Source organism: Pipistrellus hanaki, assembly GCF_964339955.1.
Source record: "Pipistrellus hanaki genome assembly, chromosome: 16".
Classification (NCBI taxonomy): Eukaryota; Metazoa; Chordata; class Mammalia; order Chiroptera; family Vespertilionidae; genus Pipistrellus; species Pipistrellus hanaki.
In genome coordinates, this window is record NC_140518.1 from 14832743 (window position 1) to 14839918 (window position 7176).

The 7176-nt window shown below is 60.8% G+C and overlaps 1 protein-coding gene across 1 annotated transcript in view; it reads left to right on the forward strand.

The window, feature by feature from the left end:
• LOC311610822 (NADH dehydrogenase [ubiquinone] 1 beta subcomplex subunit 3-like) overlaps positions 1–7176 on the forward strand; it is a gene marked incomplete at its 3' end in the record, with an annotated part of 78586 nt that overhangs the window by 40549 nt on the left and 30861 nt on the right. The gene's annotated exons all lie outside the window — the stretch shown is intronic.

Consider the following 7176-nt stretch of genomic DNA (forward strand, 5'->3'; position numbering starts at 1 on the left):
GCCCTCCCCCACTCCCTCCCCTCCCCCACCACTTCCAGGTTCTCTGATGGGGCCATAAATCATCCATGAACTGTAAGTTGGCTGCCTCTTGAAGTGGAGGCTGAAGTGCTGATGAAATATTCAAGGATCTCAACTCTCAAATTCCCTGGTGGCCCAGGGAAGGGACTGGGGAAGACGGGATTGATGTTCAGGGCCAGGGGCCTCCGGAGGGAGGCGGAGAGGGTGGCGGGGTGTGTGTGTGTGTGTGTGTGTGTGTGTGTGTGTGTGTGTCTGTCTGTCTTTGCGTAACCCGTGCCTGAGGGAGGTTTCTGACTTAGACCTCTGAGGAGAGCTGGGGCGGAGAGCTGGCGGGCAGGAGACAAAGCTTCCGGTCCCAGCCCCGCCAGGAATTTGCTCGGCTGCTTTTAGGGAAGTTCATTCATCTCCTGACTCGGGTCTCAGTTTCCCCAGAGAGACAAGGAAGAAAGCTCTGGTTGGCCTCTTCCTTCCTTTTCTTCCCAAGGACTCTCAACAGGTGAGGGAGAGAAGCCGTTCCTGGTGTGTGTGTGTGTGTGTGTGTGTGTGTGTGTGTACACACACGCGCTGGGGAGGGAGGTGGCCTCTCTGTGGGAAGGGCACCTGTCAGGGCAGGCCTCTCTCCTGGCTGGTGGGGGAGGGAGGGGCGGGCAGGCAGGCTGGCAGGGTGGGTGGGGCCCTCGCTGTGTCAGCCTGTCAGTGGAGTTGCCAGGAGCAGGAAGGGGGGGTGACTCAGGTGGCCAGACCTACCCCCTCGCTCCCCACCCATTAGCTTAGGAGGGGGAGGGGGTGCTCAGAGAGGTGGTGAGACCCAGGACCGGAATATAGTCCTGAGGTGTGCAGCCCACGCTGTTGGGCTCCTGCGGTCCTGGAATTGCACTTGGGGAGAAAATGAGAGGAGCCGGGGGCAAGGGAGGGCAAACCCAGGAGAGAAATCTCTGGAGGGCTTGACCTTCCTCTACGGCTCCCTCCACCACTGCCGCCCCTGGTATCTCCCCCAGGCCTGTGCTATTTCTGGCCGCTCCTATCTCTGTATTCTGTCTCCCTGTTTTCCCTTTGACATTCCATCCCTGCCCACACGTCTTGCAGTGAAGTGTTCCTGGAGCCACATCCACAATTAGGAGCCTACCCCCTACCGTGGCTGGGCACACACCCAAAGGCCCAGCCCCGGGCCTGGGCAGCCTCTAGCCTCCAGGCTCCTCCCCTAGACAAAGGGCAGCAAAAACGGCTGGAGCACTCCCACCCCAGGGTCTGGTACCATCCACATCTTACCTTGCTCCTACCCTGCTCCTGCTCCTGCTCCTGCCCTGCTCCTGCTCCTGCTCCTGCTCCTGCTCCTGCTCCTGCTCCTACCTTGCTCCTGCTCCTGCCCTGCTCCTGCTCCTGCTCCTGCTCCTGCTCCTACCCTGCTCCTGCTACTGCTCCTGCTCCTGCTCCTGCTCCTACCCTGCTCCTGCTCCTGCTCCTGCTCCTGCTCCTACCCTGCTCCTGCTCCTGCCCTGCTCCTGCTCCTGCTCCTGCTCCTACCCTGCTCCTGCTCCTGCTCCTGCCCTGCTCCTGCTCCTGCCCTGCTCCTGCTCCTGCTCCTGCTCCTACCCTGCTCCTGCTCCTGCTCCTGCTCCTGCTCCTACCCTGCTCCTGCTCCTGCTCCTGCTCCTGCTCCTACCCTGCTCCTGCTCCTGCTCCTGCTCCTGCTCCTGCTCCTGCCCTGCTCCTGCTCCTGCTCCTGCTCCTGCCCTGCTCCTGCTCCTGCCCTGCTCCTGCTCCTGCTCCTGCCCTGCTCCTGCTCCTGCCCTGCTCCTGCTCCTGCTCCTGCTCCTGCTCCTGCTCCTGCTCCTGCCCTGCTCCTGCTCCTGCCCTGCTCCTGCTCCTGCTCCTGCTCCTGCTCCTGCCCTGCTCCTGCTCCTGCTCCTGCCCTGCTCCTGCTCCTGCTCCTGCTCCTACCCTGCTCCTGCTCCTGCTCCTGCTCCTGCTCCTACCCTGCTCCTGCTCCTGCCCTGCTCCTGCTCCTGCTCCTGCTCCTACCCTGCTCCTGCTCCTGCTCCTGCCTTGCTCCTGCTCCTGCCCTGCTCCTGCTCCTGCCCCTGCTCCTGCCCTGCTCCTGCTCCTGCTCCTGCTCCTGCCCTGCTCCTGCTCCTGCCCTGCTCCTGCTCCTGCCCTGCTCCTGCTCCTGCTCCTGCTCCTTCCCTGCTCCTGCTCCTGCCCTGCTCCTGCTCCTGCCCTGCTCCTGCTCCTGCTCCTGCTCCTGCCCTGCTCCTGCTCCTGCTCCTGCCCTGCTCCTGCTCCTACCCTGCTCCTGCTCCTGCCCTGCTCCTTCTCCTGCTCCTGCTCCTGCTCCTGCCCTGCTCCTGCTCCTGCCCTGCTCCTGCTCCTGCTCCTGCTCCTGCCCTGCTCCTGCTCCTGCTCCTGCCCTGCTCCTGCTCCTGCTCCTGCTCCTACCCTGCTCCTGCTCCTGCTCCTGCTCCTGCTCCTACCCTGCTCCTGCTCCTGCCCTGCTCCTGCTCCTGCTCCTGCTCCTACCCTGCTCCTGCTCCTGCCTTGCTCCTGCTCCTGCCCTGCTCCTGCTCCTGCCCCTGCTCCTGCCCTGCTCCTGCTCCTGCTCCTGCTCCTGCCCTGCTCCTGCTCCTGCCCTGCTCCTGCTCCTGCACTGCTCCTGCTCCTGCTCCTGCTCCTACCCTGCTCCTGCTCCTGCCCTGCTCCTGCTCCTGCTCCTGCTCCTGCTCCTGCCCTGCTCCTGCTCCTGCCCTGCTCCTGCTCCTGCCCTGCTCCTGCTCCTGCTCCTGCTCCTGCTCCTGCCCTGCTCCTGCTCCTGCTCCTGCCCTTCTCCTGCTCCTGCTCCTGCTCCTACCCTGCTCCTGCTCTTGCTCCTGCTCCTGCTCCTGCTCCTACCCTGCTCCTGCTCCTGCCCTGCTCCTGCTCCTGCTCCTGCTCCTACCCTGCTCCTGCTCCTGCTCCTGCCTTGCTCCTGCTCCTGCCCTGCTCCTGCTCCTGCCCCTGCTCCTGCCCTGCTCCTGCTCCTGCTCCTGCCTTGCTCCTGCTCCTGCCCTGCTCCTGCTCCTACCCTGCTCCTGCTCCTGCCCTGCTCCTGCTCCTGCTCCTGCTCCTACCCTGCTCCTGCTCCTGCTCCTGCCTTGCTCCTGCTCCTGCTCCTGCTCCTGCTCCTGCTCCTGCCCCTGCTCCTGCCCTGCTCCTGCTCCTGCTCCTGCTCCTGCCCTGCTCCTGCTCCTGCCCTGCTCCTGCTCCTGCCCTGCTCCTGCTCCTGCCCTGCTCCTGCTCCTGCTCCTGCTCCTGCCCTGCTCCTGCTCCTGCTCCTGCCCTGCTCCTGCTCCTACCCTGCTCCTGCTCCTGCCCTGCTCTTGCTCCTGCTCCTGCTCCTGCTCCTGCCCTGCTCCTGCTCCTGCTCCTGCCCTGCTCCTGCTCTTACCCTGCTCCTGCTCCTACCCTGCTCCTGCTCTGAGGGATGTGTGTGTCCCTCTTGCCGGAAGAGTTTGGGAATCCAGAGACCCTTCTGCAGCAGCTAATGTCCTCTCCAGGCTCAGGGGTCACTCTGAGCAACCCCCCACCACCATCACCCGCAACCCTCCACTGGAGGGCAAGGGCAGGAGTATACATGAAGACTCACACACATAGCTCTAAATAATGAACAGGTCAAGCTGCCAAACTGTTCAATAAGATACACCTTGACAAGTACACCTTCCCAATGGACGGACGGGCTAGGATGGAACTGAGAATTCTGAGTGCTTCTCAGAGCATGGCAGCCTGGGGATAACTGTCCCCTGGCCCCAGCCCCTGGGCCACCTTCCCTTTCCTTTGCACCTCGAATCTCCCCCCCCACACACACACACACACTGCAGAGGACCTCCGGTACATGCGTGTAGACACCCCAGCTTGCATATCTGTGACGTGTCCATAGCTCCCCCATAACTGCCCCCGCCAGCCTTTGCCTGAGTGTGCGCACACAAAGCCTGGGTTGTTAGCCTTCTCAGGAGGAAGGGCCCGCGGAAGGGACCTGCAGGTCCTACCAGCAGGAACCAGTGATGGGGGAGGGGCTCCGGAGGGTCTGGTACCAGGATGTGGTCTCTCCAAGGGGAGAGGTAGGAGCCCTGTGACCCTGTGTGTAGGGTGCCAGCCCAGGAGGGCCACGGGGCCTCCCAAGGGCAGGAGCCCCGTCCCGGCCTGTGGATGGCTCTGCCTGGCTGAGAGAGAGGCCACGCTCATGGTGCCTCTTGGTTTTTGCAAAGCCCCAGGTTCCCGCGCCTGCAGGGACGGCCAGCCCAGGGCCTGCTCTCCTTCCTGCTGCTGCACTGCGAGCCAGAGCTGCTGGGTGACCAAGAAGGACCCTCGTCAGTCCTGAAGTTTAGCAACCCATCGGCTGGCCCAGTCTTCCTTGTTAGAGGTGGCCATGGCTGAGGCCGGCTCAGGCCCAGCAGCGGGGAAGCTGTGTGTGTGTGTGTGTGTGTGTGTGTGTGTGTGTGTGTGTGTCTGCTCTGGGGAGAGAGCTGACAGCTGACATGGCTGGCATTTGTGTATCTGAATCTGTGCCCAGGAGTGTCTATCCCTGAGGCATGGGCACGGAGGCTGTGCGTGTGTGACGGGTGCAGACCTACATCTCTGCCTGCCTCTGCCTCTGCCTCTGCCTCTGCCTCTGCCTCTGCCGGGGGAAGGGGCCCCCAGAGAAAAAGGCCAAGTTTGAACAGAGAACAGAATCTCCTCCACATCCTTATATGGCTCAGAGGCCCGCGGTGGAGGGCCAGGGGAGCAGACGCAGAATGCATGGAGGAGGCCCCTGGCTGTTGTTCACCTCCCCCACCCTAGGGTCTTCCCCCCCTTCACCAATCCCCCTTCCCCCCAGCCCCTCACCGGACCCCTCTGCCAGCAGCTCAGTCTCTGGGGCAGCTTGGGACGGGCCACTTGGTGTTCTCTCCTCTGCTCTGAGGCCCGGAAAGCTGCAGGGCTGCACGGACCCGACGTGCCCTCGGAGGCCCAGGCGCTCTGCTCGCTCCGCGTTCTGGGCAGAGAGAGTTTAGACTGCAGAAATATGAACTGGGGCCAAACATCGGAAGGAACTTACCAGATGTAGAATGAGGAGACAAGGGTATTCCTACGAGGGAGGCTGGGAAGTCTCCCTTTCTAGAGATCTGGCAGACAAACCCCTGCCTCCAAAGGCGTGGCGGCAGGGGGCTGGGTAAGATGGTCTTGTGGCCTCTCCTTCAAGTTCAAGCTACAGAGGGGGCTGTGCTCACAGAGACTCTCACTCTGACCCCTCAACCTTAGGCACCTCCTCACCCCGAGACCACATCCCCACGCAGACAGCCGATTATAAGAAACATCATTTTTTAAATATATGTTTTATTGATTTTTTTACAGAGAGGAAGAGGAAGGGAGAGGGATAGTTAGAAACATCAATGAGTGAGAAACATCGATCAGTTGCCTTCTGCACACCCCCTATGTATGGATGTACCTGCAACCAAGGTACATGCCTCTGACCTTTCAGTCCGCAGGCCGACACTCTATCCACTGAGCCAAACTGGTTTAGGCAAACATCATTTTCTGATTCTTTTCTATACCCTCAATGCCTGGTGCGCACACACAGTAGGTGCTTAAGAAATGTCCAGAACATTCCTTGATGCAGCTCTTATCTCAATCTTTCCTGAAGCTGGGGTGGTGCCTCCACCCATTCCCAGCCCAAGCGCTCAGCTCTGAGGCCATCATGTTCCAGCACGTTCCAGGCTGACAGGCAGGAGACACACACCACACACACACACACGCTTTATTCTGAAGCCTTGTTTCTGCCCCTCCACCCCACTCAGGCTCCTCCACCCTCCTGCAGCCAGCCAGCCCTGCCCTGCCTGTGTGCTGAGGCTGGGAGAAAGGCAGGGCTTAAGCCGGTCTTGGGTCTGGTGCAGGGCGGGGGTGGGGAGGGGGGCCGGGGAAGATGGGGGGTGAGAGAGGGAGGAATTGGAACCTCGGTGGTGGCGGCAGCCTAGGACTGTGAGCTCTTTTCCTCCCAGGCAGGGGACTGGCCACCACAGCCGGGCAGTGTGGCCAGCAGGTGGGTGGGGCAGGGGTGAGGAAGAAAGATGCTGAGATAAGCTGGAGGAGGGGGAGGAAGGGGAACAAAGCACAGCGCAGTGGTCCTGGCACGTGGGATGGTGACTGGCTGAGAATGTCGATGTCTCCCTGGTCTCTCCCCACCCGCCTACCCTTGAAAAACTTCGTGGATGGCACAGGCGTCAGAGTGAGACTGTTCAGCCACTCTTCCTTTCTCTGGTGGGGAGAGGGGCCGGGGGAGCCAGGGTCCCGCTGCACAGCCCATCCTGTGTGCTAGCCTTGGGATGCTAACGCTCTCCAGAGGAAGGACTCTGTCCTGGGCAGCCGCTCCCCCCACACTCCCACACACTTAGCCCTTTGGGGGTCCTTTGAGGGCGGGGTCCTCGTTGATTTTCGGGGTCATTAGGGTCTAAGCCAGGGCCCAGCGGACAGCGGAGGCTCACTGCTTCAGTGCTGGCGAGTGAATGTCTCTGGGCCCCGTGGTGTGTTTTACAGCCACGGGCAGCACTCCGTCCGTGAACCACACCGAGGAAAGTCCCTCGTCTTCGTGACCTGCCTGTTGGGAAGTTCTTCCTGATAACGATCCAGGCTCTCCCTCTCACCGGGGGCCCTCTGCCTCCCTTTCTCTTATGCCAGTGTCGATATCCTTTGGATCTGCTGCCTGATGTTTCTCCAAATCATTGCTCTTTTGTCTCTACCCAAAAATATTTGGGTGTTTTTTTTTTTGCCTTTTTCCTGGCCCCACCCCACTGCTTTGACATCTTATATATATGATATTGTTCCACCAGGAGAACATGTGGTTTAGGGGGCTTGACATGAGAAGGGGGTCTAGTTCTCATTTAGGATGTGCCATTTTCTTTTTCTTTAAAAAATATATTTTATTGATTTTTTTTACAGAGAGGAAGAGAGAGGGATAGAGAGTTAGAAACATCGATGAGAGAATCATCGATCAGCTGCCTCTTGCACACCTGTGCCCGCAACCAAGGTATATACTCTTGACCAGAATCGAACCCGGGACCTTTCAGTCCGCAGACTGACGCTCTATCCACTGAGCCAAACCGGTTTCGGGGGGAAGGGGCCCCCAGAGGAAAAGGCCAAGTTTGAACAGAG